The sequence below is a fragment of the Chiloscyllium plagiosum genome, unplaced genomic scaffold (assembly GCF_037043375.1).
Source record: "Chiloscyllium plagiosum isolate Xiang-an unplaced genomic scaffold, Cpla_swu_hap1 HiC_scaffold_49, whole genome shotgun sequence".
NCBI lineage: Eukaryota > Metazoa > Chordata > Chondrichthyes > Orectolobiformes > Hemiscylliidae > Chiloscyllium > Chiloscyllium plagiosum.
This window is the reverse complement of record NW_028270187.1, coordinates 24,052,240-24,065,291: the sequence shown is the minus strand read 5'-3', so window position 1 is coordinate 24,065,291 and position 13,052 is coordinate 24,052,240. Positions and strand designations below refer to the sequence as shown.

At 46.8% G+C, this 13,052-nt stretch overlaps 1 long non-coding RNA gene and 3 other non-coding genes across 5 annotated transcripts in view; all 4 read right to left on the bottom strand.

Annotated features, from left to right (window-relative positions):
• Nucleotides 1-13,052, bottom strand: part of LOC148135658 (uncharacterized) — an 830,866-nt gene that overhangs the window by 52,394 nt on the left and 765,420 nt on the right. The window lies entirely within an intron of this gene.
• Nucleotides 3,266-3,347, bottom strand: trnal-aag (transfer RNA leucine (anticodon AAG)). Its single transcript has one exon. It is a non-coding gene; the product is annotated as a tRNA-Leu (tRNA).
• On the bottom strand, nt 8,795-8,876 carry trnal-aag (transfer RNA leucine (anticodon AAG)). The gene has a single exon. It is a non-coding gene; the product is annotated as a tRNA-Leu (tRNA).
• Nucleotides 11,559-11,640, bottom strand: trnal-aag (transfer RNA leucine (anticodon AAG)). The gene has a single exon. It is a non-coding gene; the product is annotated as a tRNA-Leu (tRNA).

The window sequence follows — 13,052 nt, the reverse complement described above, 5'->3', positions numbered from 1 at the left end:
CAATGCTGAAAAGAGAGAAAGAAAGAACATAATAAGAGTGGGCCATAAAAAGTGAATTTCACCAATCACAGTCGCGATTAGATTACCTTTCCCTTCGGATGTGTCCAGGACGGAGATGAAGTAAATGGGAGAAATTCAATAACAAATGACATCGAAATTCATTGGAACGATTTTCTCATTGGCCAGAAAACCAAATAACGACGAGTCGAGTCACCGTAGGACTTTGTTTCACAACAGCGATGAAATAACAGTCTCCATTCGGTTCCAGTAAAATCTCAACTTGCCTGGAACGTGAAGCAACAGTAGAGCTGCGTGCGATTTTCCGCGCGGGAGGCGAACACGATCATGACAGCACAGACACTTCGGAAAATTCGGCACTTTACCACACCACAGTTAATTCCACAGGAAGCAAACTCATTTTGCTTCTGTTTCAAACAGAAATGCAGTACGGGTTGAAACTGCATTTGAACAAGCGGCGTCGTTGGAGTTGATCAGCAGAAATGGCAGCGGTGGGATTCGAACCCACGCCTCTGTCGAGACTGAAGCCTTAATCCAGCGCCTTAGACCGCTCGGCCACACTACCAGCCGCCGGCGCCGCCCATTTTCTTGCACTTCCAATTGTGCTCCTGCATAACAACACATGCAAAGTCAGGTGAAAAGGGGTCCACGACCCCTCTCCGACTCGCACAGCTGCTGGGATGTGCCCGTCTACAATATCAATTTCGCAGCAGATCGTGATAGCCCATCAATCCAGACAAAAATCAATCTATCGTCTCAGACTCTTTTCAGCTACAAATGTATCTGTGAGTGCGTGAGAACATATGATCGGTTATGATTTGGTCAAATTACCATGAGCTGCTTGACATTACTGCAATTTCGATTCTTGCTTTGCTAAATGATTTCACCCATTGCTCGAAACAGGACACCTTTCACGTTTACACGGAACACGAAACACACCGGACTACAGGGAAAATGCACAAAGCTGAGCAGGCCGTGTTCCACATCATACCGTGCAGCAGAGTTACAGTCACTGTGTCTGTTTTGCAGAATAAGAGTCCCAAAGAATGTTCTCCACCCTAAAACCGGAGGTAGCATTACAATCCGAGAACGACAGATCACATTGTGAGGATGCTCTGTCCTCAGAGCCAGTTCGAGATGCCACTTTCCTTGCCTTTTACCTTAACCGTGCAATTTGCTGCAGAGATGCTCAGTCCTGGACATGAGCCTCATGGATACCAACTGAGTTGGAAACCTGTGTGGGAATCGAGGAGAAGCGTCTCAATAAATTTTGCTAAATTCCATGGTGTTTATTAGAAATGCAGTTTGTGTTCACCTCAATCTAAAAGGCAGTTTCTGAACATAGTAACAGAAGTCAAAAGGTAATTACCTCACCCCACCCCCACTCCCGAAGAGGTGCTAACTGCCCTTGAGTGCTTTTTGTTCTCGATGTGAAGAGTTCTCACGCCTGAGTCACCCTCACGTCTCTGGTTGCTGAGTGAATCACAAAGAAGGAATTTCACCAGAGCTGGAACTGCCTCACTTCCCCACTCGCCCTCCCCGTGTACATTTTCCTGCTCCTCAGTGATTTAAAGAAAACCAAATGGATGCGATGTCATTCTGTAGCCTCTCTGTCGATTCCTCCGTTTCAGTTCCGACGTGGCTTAGATCACGTGGTGCACCTTAATACTAGCGACGCTATGAAAGCACAAGTCCAAAGATTCCTCTGAGAGTGTAATTTCTTTCATTGCGTTGCTGATTGAATGAGCCACTAACGTGCGAACTGCTCCAAAACATGATTCAGGACCTCTGGTGCCAACTCTCGCACGTTGAATAACGACAGACAGCTTCCAAATGAGGTCTTTCAGAGACGACTTTGGGGTACATTTGACAGACAGACTAGTTCAGGAATCCGTGGTGCGCTGTGACACCAGCGCATCAGCTTCTTCCCTGTCTTTGAACCGGGCCGCCTGCGCAAGGAATGCAAATGCGGTACTGCTTTTCGTGAAAGGATCAGAAGGCGGTAACTACACTCTCAAACGGAATGGCATATGAACAGAACCAGGTTGGAGAAAAACTTTACAATGCTTTGCACAGTAATTAAATGGAGTTGCATTACATTTCACTACGAGAGCACATTTGTTCAAGCAAATTCGAAGGCAGGTTTGCAGATGGGAAAGCAAGCAAGAAAGCTCCGTTCCTGACCATGTAAAGGTCCGCAGTTGAAGAACAAAGCAGTTTCTGCCCACTTTCGAAACGGGCACCTTTCGCGTGTAAGGCGAGCGTGATGACCACTTCACTACAGAAACCAGCCTCAGCCGGCCGTGCTGCGGCTCAGTGGCATCCAGCAATGACAGTTGAAGCCATTCTACCTTTCACCTTTCTGTTTCCAATAGCTCGTTGTTTCATGGGACTTGTTTCATTTTGGCTATGTGGTGAGCATGGACGAGATACACCGAAGTATCTGTTTCTACGCGGTGGACCCCAATAACGTTGTGTTGCTTACACCGGCTTTAAAGGATTACTTTTTAGCGGAGCTTGCCGTCGCAGTCTGTGGCACAATCATTTCGTCTGTTCGGAAGCATTTAACACGGAACACAAACAAAACTGGCAAACCAAATGCAGTTTTAGACACAGCGAGCATGAATGCTAAATGTGAGACAGTCCGGGGGCATGAGCCATAAAGTAATCTCACAACTAACAACAGGGCAATTCCAAACTACTCTTTCAAACATACTGGAGACTGAGTGCACCACCACTTCCGAGACAATGCTGAAAAGAGAGAAAGAAAGAACATAATAAGAGTGGGCCATAAAAAGTGAATTTCACCAATCACAGTCGCGATTAGATTACCTTTCCCTTCGGATGTGTCCAGGACGGAGATGAAGTAAATGGGAGAAATTCAATAACAAATGACATCGAAATTCATTGGAACGATTTTCTCATTGGCCAGAAAACCAAATAACGACGAGTCGAGTCACCGTAGGACTTTGTTTCACAACAGCGATGAAATAACGGTCTCCATTCAGTTCCAGTAAAATCTCAACTTGCCTGGAACGTGAAGCAACAGTAGAGCTGCGTGCGATTTTCCGCGCGGGAGGCGCACACGATCATGACAGCACAGACACTTCGGAAAATTCGGCACTTTACCACACCACAGTTAATTCCACAGGAAGCAAACTCATTTTTCTTCTGTTTCAAACAGAAATGCAGTAGGGGTCGAAACCGCATTTGAACAAGCGGCGTCGTTGGAGTTGATCAGCAGAAATGGCAGCGGTGGGATTCGAACCCACGCCTCTGTCGAGACTGGAGCCTTAATCCAGCGCCTTAGACCGCTCGGCCACACTACCAGCCGCCGGGGCCGCCCATTTTCTTGCACTTCCAATTGTGCTCCTGCATAACAACACATGCAAAGTCAGGTGAAAAGGGGTCCACGACCCCTCTCCGACTCGCACAGCTGCTGGGATGTGCCCGTCTACAATATCAATTTCGCAGCAGATCATGATAGCCCATCAATCCAGACAAAAATCAATCTATCGTCTCAGACTCTTTTCAGCTACAAATGTATCTGTGAGTGCGTGAGAACATATGATCGGTTATGATTTGGTCAAATTACCATGAGCTGCTTGACATTACTGCAATTTCGATTCTTGCTTTGCTAAATGATTTCACCCATTGCTCGAAACAGGACACCTTTCACGTTTACACGGAACACGAAACACACCGGACTACAGGGAAAATGCACAAAGCTGAGCAGGCCGTGTTCCACATCATACCGTGCAGCAGAGTTACAGTCACTGTGTCTGTTTTGCAGAATAAGAGTCCCAAAGAATGTTCTCCACCCTAAAACCGGAGGTAGCATTACAATCCGAGAACGACAGATCACATTGTGAGGATGCTCTGTCCTCAGAGCCAGTTCGAGATGCCACTTTCCTTGCCTTTTACCTTAACCGTGCAATTTGCTGCAGAGATGCTCAGTCCTGGACATGAGCCTCATGGATACCAACTGAGTTGGAAACCTGTGTGGGAATCGAGGAGAAGCGTCTCAATAAATTTTGCTAAATTCCATGGTGTTTATGAGAAATGCAGTTTGTGTTCACCTCAATCTAAAAGGCAGTTTCTGAACATAGTAACAGAAGTCAAAAGGTAATTACCTCACCCCACCCCCACTCCCGAAGAGGTGCTAACTGCCCTTGAGTGCTTTTTGTTCTCGATGTGAAGAGTTCTCACGCCTGAGTCACCCTCACGTCTCTGGTTGCTGAGTGAATCACAAAGAAGGAATTTCACCAGAGCTGGAACTGCCTCACTTCCCCACTCGCCCTCCCCGTGTACATTTTCCTGCTCCTCAGTGATTTAAAGAAAACCAAATGGATGCGATGTCATTCTGTAGCCTCTCTGTCGATTCCTCCGTTTCAGTTCCGACGTGGCTTAGATCACGTGGCGCACCTTAATACTAGCGACGCTATGAAAGCACAAGTCCAGAGGTTCCTCTGAGAGTGTAATTTCTTTCATTGCTGTTGCTGATTGAATGAGCCACTAACGTGCGAACTGCTCCAAAACATGATTCAGGACCTCTGGTGCCAACTCTCGCACGTTGAATAACGACAGACAGCTTCCAAATGAGATCTTTCAGAGACGACTTTGGGGTACATTTGACAGACAGACTAGTTCAGGAATCCGTGGTGCGCTGTGACACCAGCGCATCAGCTTCTTCCCTGTCTTTGAACCGGGCCGCCTACGCAAGGAATGCAAATGCGGTACTGCTTTTCGTGAAAGGATCAGAAGGCGGTAACTACACTCTCAAACGGAATGGCATATGAACAGAACCAGGTTGGAGAAAAACTTTACAATGCTTTGCACAGTAATTAAATGGAGTTGCATTACATTTCACTACGAGAGCACATTTGTTCAAGCAAATTCGAAGGCAGGTTTGCAGATGGGAAAGCAAGCAAGAAAGCTCCGTTCCTGACCATGTAAAGGTCCGCAGTTGAAGAACAAAGCAGTTTCTGCCCACTTTCTAAACGGGCACCTTTCGCGTGTAAGGCGAGCGTGATGACCACTTCACTACAGAAACCAGCCTCAGCCGGCCGTGCTGCGGCTCAGTGGCATCCAGCAATGACAGTTGAAGCCATTCTATCTTTCACCTTTCTGTTTCCAATAGCTCGTTGTTTCATGGGACTTGTTTCATTTTGGCTATGTGGTGAGCATGGACGAGTTACACCGAAGTATCTGTTTCTACGCGGTGGACCCCAATAACGTTGTGTTGCTTACACCGGCTTTAAAGGATTACTTTTTAGCGGAGCTTGCCGTCGCAGTCTGTGGCACAATCATTTAGTCTGTTCGGAAGCATTTAACACGGAACACAAACAAAACTGGCAAACCAAATGCAGTTTTAGACACAGTGAGCATGAATGCTAAATGTGAGACAGTCCGGGGGCATGAGCCATAAAGTAATCTCACAACTAACAACAGGGCAATTCCAAACTACTCTTTCAAACATACTGGAGACTGAGTGCACCACCACTTCCGAGACAATCCTGAAAAGAGAGAAAGAAAGAACATAATAAGAGTGGGCCATAAAAAGTGAATTTCACCAATCACAGTCGCGATTAGATTACCTTTCCCTTCGGATGTGTCCAGGACGGAGATGAAGTAAATGGGAGAAATTCAATAACAAATGACATCGAAATTCATTGGAACGATTTTCTCATTGGCCAGAAAACCAAATAACGACGAGTCGAGTCACCGTAGGACTTTGTTTCACAACAGCGATGAAATAACGGTCTCCATTCAGTTCCAGTAAAATCTCAACTTGCCTGGAACGTGAAGCAACAGTAGAGCTGCGTGCGATTTTCCGCGCGGGAGGCGCACACGATCATGACAGCACAGACACTTCGGAAAATTTGGCACTTTACCACACCACAGTTAATTCCACAGGAAGCAAACTCATTTTTCTTCTGTTTCAAACAGAAATGCAGTAGGGGTCGAAACCGCATTTGAACAAGCGGCGTCGTTGGAGTTGATCAGCAGAAATGGCAGCGGTGGGAGTCGAACCCACGCCTCTGTCGAGACTGGAGCCTTAATCCAGCGCCTTAGACCGCTCGGCCACACTACCAGCCGCCGGGGCCGCCCATTTTCTTGCACTTCCAATTGTGCTCCTGCATAACAACACATGCAAAGTCAGGTGAAAAGGGGTCCACGACCCCTCTCCGACTCGCACAGCTGCTGGGATGTGCCCGTCTACAATATCAATTTCGCAGCAGATCATGATAGCCCATCAATCCAGACAAAAATCAATCTATCGTCTCAGACTCTTTTCAGCTACAAATGTATCTGTGAGTGCGTGAGAACATATGATCGGTTATGATTTGGTCAAATTACCATGAGCTGCTTGACATTACTGCAATTTCGATTCTTGCTTTGCTAAATGATTTCACCCATTGCTCGAAACAGGACACCTTTCACGTTTACACGGAACACGAAACACACCGGACTACAGGGAAAATGCACCAAGCTGAGCAGGCCGTGTTCCACATCATACCGTGCAGCAGAGTTACAGTCACTGTGTCTGTTTTGCAGAATAAGAGTCCCAAAGAATGTTCTCCACCCTAAAACCGGAGGTAGCATTACAATCCGAGAACGACAGATCACATTGTGAGGATGCTCTGTCCTCAGAGCCAGTTCGAGATGCCACTTTCCTTGCCTTTTACCTTAACCGTGCAATTTGCTGCAGAGATGCTCAGTCCTGGACATGAGCCTCATGGATACCAACTGAGTTGGAAACCTGTGTGGGAATCGAGGAGAAGCGACTCAATAAATTTTGCTAAATTCCATGGTGTTTATGAGAATTGCAGTTTGTGTTCACCTCAATCTAAAATGCAGTTTCTGAACATAGTAACAGAAGTCAAAAGGTAATTACCTCACCCCACTCCCACTCCAGAAGAGGTGCTAACTGCCCATGAGTGCTTTTTGTTCTCGATGTGAAGAGCTCTCACGCCTGAGTCACCCTCACGTCTCTGGTTGCTGAGTGAATCACAAAGAAGGAATTTCACCAGAGCTGGAACTGCCTCACTTCCCCACTCGCCCTCCCCGTGTACATTTTCCTGCTCCTCAGTGATTTAAAGAAAACCAAATGGATGCGATATCATTCTGTAGCCTCTCTGTCGATTCCTCCGTTTCAGTTCCGACGTGGCTTAGATCACGTGGCGCACCTTAATACTAGCGACGCTATGAAAGCACAAGTCCAGAGGTTCCTCTGAGAGTGTAATTTCTTTCATTGCGTTGCTGATTGAATGAGCCACTAACGTGCGAACTGCTCCAAAACATGATTCAGGACCTCTGGTGCCAACTCTCGCACGTTGAATAACGACAGACAGCTTCCAAATGAGGTCTTTCAGAGACGACTTTGGGGTACATTTGACAGACAGACTAGTTCAGGAATCCGTGGTGCGCTGTGACACCAGCGCATCAGCTTCTTCCCTGTCTTTGAACCGGGCCGCCTGCGCAAGGAATGCAAATGCGGTACTGCTTTTCGTGAAAGGATCAGAAGGCGGTAACTACACTCTCAAACGGAATGGCATATGAACAGAACCAGGTTGGAGAAAAACTTTACAATGCTTTGCACAGTAATTAAATGGAGTTGCATTACATTTCACTACGAGAGCACATTTGTTCAAGCATATTCGAAGGCAGGTTTGCAGATGGGAAAGCAAGCAAGAAAGCTCCGTTCCTGACCATGTAAAGGTCCGCAGTTGAAGAACAAAGCAGTTTCTGCCCACTTTCGAAACGGGCACCTTTCGCGTGTAAGGCGAGCGTGATGACCACTTCACTACAGAAACCAGCCTCAGCCGGCCGTGCTGCGGCTCAGTGGCATCCAGCAATGACAGTTGAAGCCATTCTACCTTTCACCTTTCTGTTTCCAATAGCTCGTTGTTTCATGGGACTTGTTTCATTTTGGCTATGTGGTGAGCATGGACGAGATACACCGAAGTATCTGTTTCTACGCGGTGGACCCCAATAACGTTGTGTTGCTTACACCGGCTTTAAAGGATTACTTTTTAGCGGAGCTTGCCGTCGCAGTCTGTGGCACAATCATTTCGTCTGTTCGGAAGCATTTAACACGGAACACAAACAAAACTGGCAAACCAAATGCAGTTTTAGACACAGCGAGCATGAATGCTAAATGTGAGACAGTCCGGGGGCATGAGCCATAAAGTAATCTCACAACTAACAACAGGGCAATTCCAAACTACTCTTTCAAACATACTGGAGACTGAGTGCACCACCACTTCCGAGACAATGCTGAAAAGAGAGAAAGAAAGAACATAATTTGAGTGGGCCATAAAAAGTGAATTTCACCAATCACAGTCGCGATTAGATTACCTTTCCCTTCGGATGTGTCCAGGACGGAGATGAAGTAAATGGGAGAAATTCAATAACAAATGACATCGAAATTCATTGGAACGATTTTCTCATTGGCCAGAAAACCAAATAACGACGAGTCGAGTCACCGTAGGACTTTGTTTCACAACAGCGATGAAATAACAGTCTCCATTCGGTTCCAGTAAAATCTCAACTTGCCTGGAATGTGAAGCAACAGTAGAGCTGCGTGCGATTTTCCGCGCGGGAGGCGAACACGATCATGACAGCACAGACACTTCGGAAAATTCGGCACTTTACCACACCACAGTTAATTCCACAGGAAGCAAACTCATTTTTCTTCTGTTTCAAACAGAAATGCAGTAGGGGTCGAAACCGCATTTGAACAAGCGGCGTCGTTGGAGTTGATCAGCAGAAATGGCAGCGGTGGGATTCGAACCCACGCCTCTGTCGAGACTGGAGCCTTAATCCAGCGCCTTAGACCGCTCGGCCACACTACCAGCCGCCGGGGCCGCCCATTTTCTTGCACTTCCAATTGTGCTCCTGCATAACAACACATGCAAAGTCAGGTGAAAAGGGGTCCACGACCCCTCTCCGACTCGCACAGCTGCTGGGATGTGCCCGTCTACAATATCAATTTCGCAGCAGATCATGATAGCCCATCAATCCAGACAAAAATCAATCTATCGTCTCAGACTCTTTTCAGCTACAAATGTATCTGTGAGTGCGTGAGAACATATGATCAGTTATGATTTGGTCAAATTACCATGAGCTGCTTGACATTACTGCAATTTCGATTCTTGCTTTGCTAAATGATTTCACCCATTGCTCGAAACAGGACACCTTTCACGTTTACACGGAACACGAAACACACCGGACTACAGGGAAAATGCACAAAGCTGAGCAGGCCGTGTTCCACATCATACCGTGCAGCAGAGTTACAGTCACTGTGTCTGTTTTGCAGAATAAGAGTCCCAAAGAATGTTCTCCACCCTAAAAGCGGAGGTAGCATTACAATCCGAGAACGACAGATCACATTGTGAGGATGCTCTGTCCTCAGAGCCAGTTCGAGATGCCACTTTCCTTGCATTTTACCTTAACCGTGCAATTTGCTGCAGAGATGCTCAGTCCTGGACATGAGCCTCATGGATACCAACTGAGTTGGAAACCTGTGTGGGAATCGAGGAGAAGCGACTCAATAAATTTTGCTAAATTCCATGGTGTTTATGAGAATTGCAGTTTGTGTTCACCTCAATCTAAAATGCAGTTTCTGAACATAGTAACAGAAGTCAAAAGGTAATTACCTCACCCCACTCCCACTCCAGAAGAGGTGCTAACTGCCCATGAGTGCTTTTTGTTCTCGATGTGAAGAGCTCTCACGCCTGAGTCACCCTCACGTCTCTGGTTGCTGAGTGAATCACAAAGAAGGAATTTCACCAGAGCTGGAACTGCCTCACTTCCCCACTCGCCCTCCCCGTGTACATTTTCCTGCTCCTCAGTGATTTAAAGAAAACCAAATGGATGCGATATCATTCTGTAGCCTCTCTGTCGATTCCTCCGTTTCAGTTCCGACGTGGCTTAGATCACGTGGCGCACCTTAATACTAGCGACGCTATGAAAGCACAAGTCCAGAGGTTCCTCTGAGAGTGTAATTTCTTTCATTGCGTTGCTGATTGAATGAGCCACTAACGTGCGAACTGCTCCAAAACATGATTCAGGACCTCTGGTGCCAACTCTCGCACGTTGAATAACGACAGACAGCTTCCAAATGAGGTCTTTCAGAGACGACTTTGGGGTACATTTGACAGACAGACTAGTTCAGGAATCCGTGGTGCGCTGTGACACCAGCGCATCAGCTTCTTCCCTGTCTTTGAACCGGGCCGCCTGCGCAAGGAATGCAAATGCGGTACTGCTTTTCGTGAAAGGATCAGAAGGCGGTAACTACACTCTCAAACGGAATGGCATATGAACAGAACCAGGTTGGAGAAAAACTTTACAATGCTTTGCACAGTAATTAAATGGAGTTGCATTACATTTCACTACGAGAGCACATTTGTTCAAGCATATTCGAAGGCAGGTTTGCAGATGGGAAAGCAAGCAAGAAAGCTCCGTTCCTGACCATGTAAAGGTCCGCAGTTGAAGAACAAAGCAGTTTCTGCCCACTTTCGAAACGGGCACCTTTCGCGTGTAAGGCGAGCGTGATGACCACTTCACTACAGAAACCAGCCTCAGCCGGCCGTGCTGCGGCTCAGTGGCATCCAGCAATGACAGTTGAAGCCATTCTACCTTTCACCTTTCTGTTTCCAATAGCTCGTTGTTTCATGGGACTTGTTTCATTTTGGCTATGTGGTGAGCATGGACGAGATACACCGAAGTATCTGTTTCTACGCGGTGGACCCCAATAACGTTGTGTTGCTTACACCGGCTTTAAAGGATTACTTTTTAGCGGAGCTTGCCGTCGCAGTCTGTGGCACAATCATTTCGTCTGTTCGGAAGCATTTAACACGGAACACAAACAAAACTGGCAAACCAAATGCAGTTTTAGACACAGCGAGCATGAATGCTAAATGTGAGACAGTCCGGGGGCATGAGCCATAAAGTAATCTCACAACTAACAACAGGGCAATTCCAAACTACTCTTTCAAACATACTGGAGACTGAGTGCACCACCACTTCCGAGACAATGCTGAAAAGAGAGAAAGAAAGAACATAATAAGAGTGGGCCATAAAAAGTGAATTTCACCAATCACAGTCGCGATTAGATTACCTTTCCCTTCGGATGTGTCCAGGACGGAGATGAAGTAAATGGGAGAAATTCAATAACAAATGACATCGAAATTCATTGGAACGATTTTCTCATTGGCCAGAAAACCAAATAACGACGAGTCGAGTCACCGTAGGACTTTGTTTCACAACAGCGATGAAATAACAGTCTCCATTCGGTTCCAGTAAAATCTCAACTTGCCTGGAACGTGAAGCAACAGTAGAGCTGCGTGCGATTTTCCGCGCGGGAGGCGAACACGATCATGACAGCACAGACACTTCGGAAAATTCGGCACTTTACCACACCACAGTTAATTCCACAGGAAGCAAACTCATTTTTCTTCTGTTTCAAACAGAAATGCAGTAGGGGTCGAAACCGCATTTGAACAAGCGGCGTCGTTGGAGTTGATCAGCAGAAATGGCAGCGGTGGGATTCGAACCCACGCCTCTGTCGAGACTGGAGCCTTAATCCAGCGCCTTAGACCGCTCGGCCACACTACCAGCTGCCGGGGCCGCCCATTTTCTTGCACTTCCAATTGTGCTCCTGCATAACAACACATGCAAAGTCAGGTGAAAAGGGGTCCACGACCCCTCTCCGACTCGCACAGCTGCTGGGATGTGCCCGTCTACAATATCAATTTCGCAGCAGATCATGATAGCCCATCAATCCAGACAAAAATCAATCTATCGTCTCAGACTCTTTTCAGCTACAAATGTATCTGTGAGTGCGTGAGAACATATGATCAGTTATGATTTGGTCAAATTACCATGAGCTGCTTGACATTACTGCAATTTCGATTCTTGCTTTGCTAAATGATTTCACCCATTGCTCGAAACAGGACACCTTTCACGTTTACACGGAACACGAAACACACCGGACTACAGGGAAAATGCACAAAGCTGAGCAGGCCGTGTTCCACATCATACCGTGCAGCAGAGTTACAGTCACTGTGTCTGTTTTGCAGAATAAGAGTCCCAAAGAATGTTCTCCACCCTAAAACCGGAGGTAGCATTACAATCCGAGAACGACAGATCACATTGTGAGGATGCTCTGTCCTCAGAGCCAGTTCGAGATGCCACTTTCCTTGCCTTTTACCTTAACCGTGCAATTTGCTGCAGAGATGCTCAGTCCTGGACATGAGCCTCATGGATACCAACTGAGTTGGAAACCTGTGTGGGAATCGAGGAGAAGCGACTCAATAAATTTTGCTAAATTCCATGGTGTTTATGAGAATTGCAGTTTGTGTTCACCTCAATCTAAAATGCAGTTTCTGAACATAGTAACAGAAGTCAAAAGGTAATTACCTCACCCCACTCCCACTCCAGAAGAGGTGCTAACTGCCCATGAGTGCTTTTTGTTCTCGATGTGAAGAGCTCTCACGCCTGAGTCACCCTCACGTCTCTGGTTGCTGAGTGAATCACAAAGAAGGAATTTCACCAGAGCTGGAACTGCCTCACTTCCCCACTCGCCCTCCCCGTGTACATTTTCCTGCTCCTCAGTGATTTAAAGAAAACCAAATGGATGCGATATCATTCTGTAGCCTCTCTGTCGATTCCTCCGTTTCAGTTCCGACGTGGCTTAGATCACGTGGCGCACCTTAATACTAGCGACGCTATGAAAGCACAAGTCCAGAGGTTCCTCTGAGAGTGTAATTTCTTTCATTGCGTTGCTGATTGAATGAGCCACTAACGTGCGAACTGCTCCAAAACATGATTCAGGACCTCTGGTGCCAACTCTCGCACGTTGAATAACGACAGACAGCTTCCAAATGAGGTCTTTCAGAGACGACTTTGGGGTACATTTGACAGACAGACTAGTTCAGGAATCCGTGGTGCGCTGTGACACCAGCGCATCAGCTTCTTCCCTGTCTTTGAACCGGGCCGCCTGCGCAAGGAATGCAAATGCGGTACTG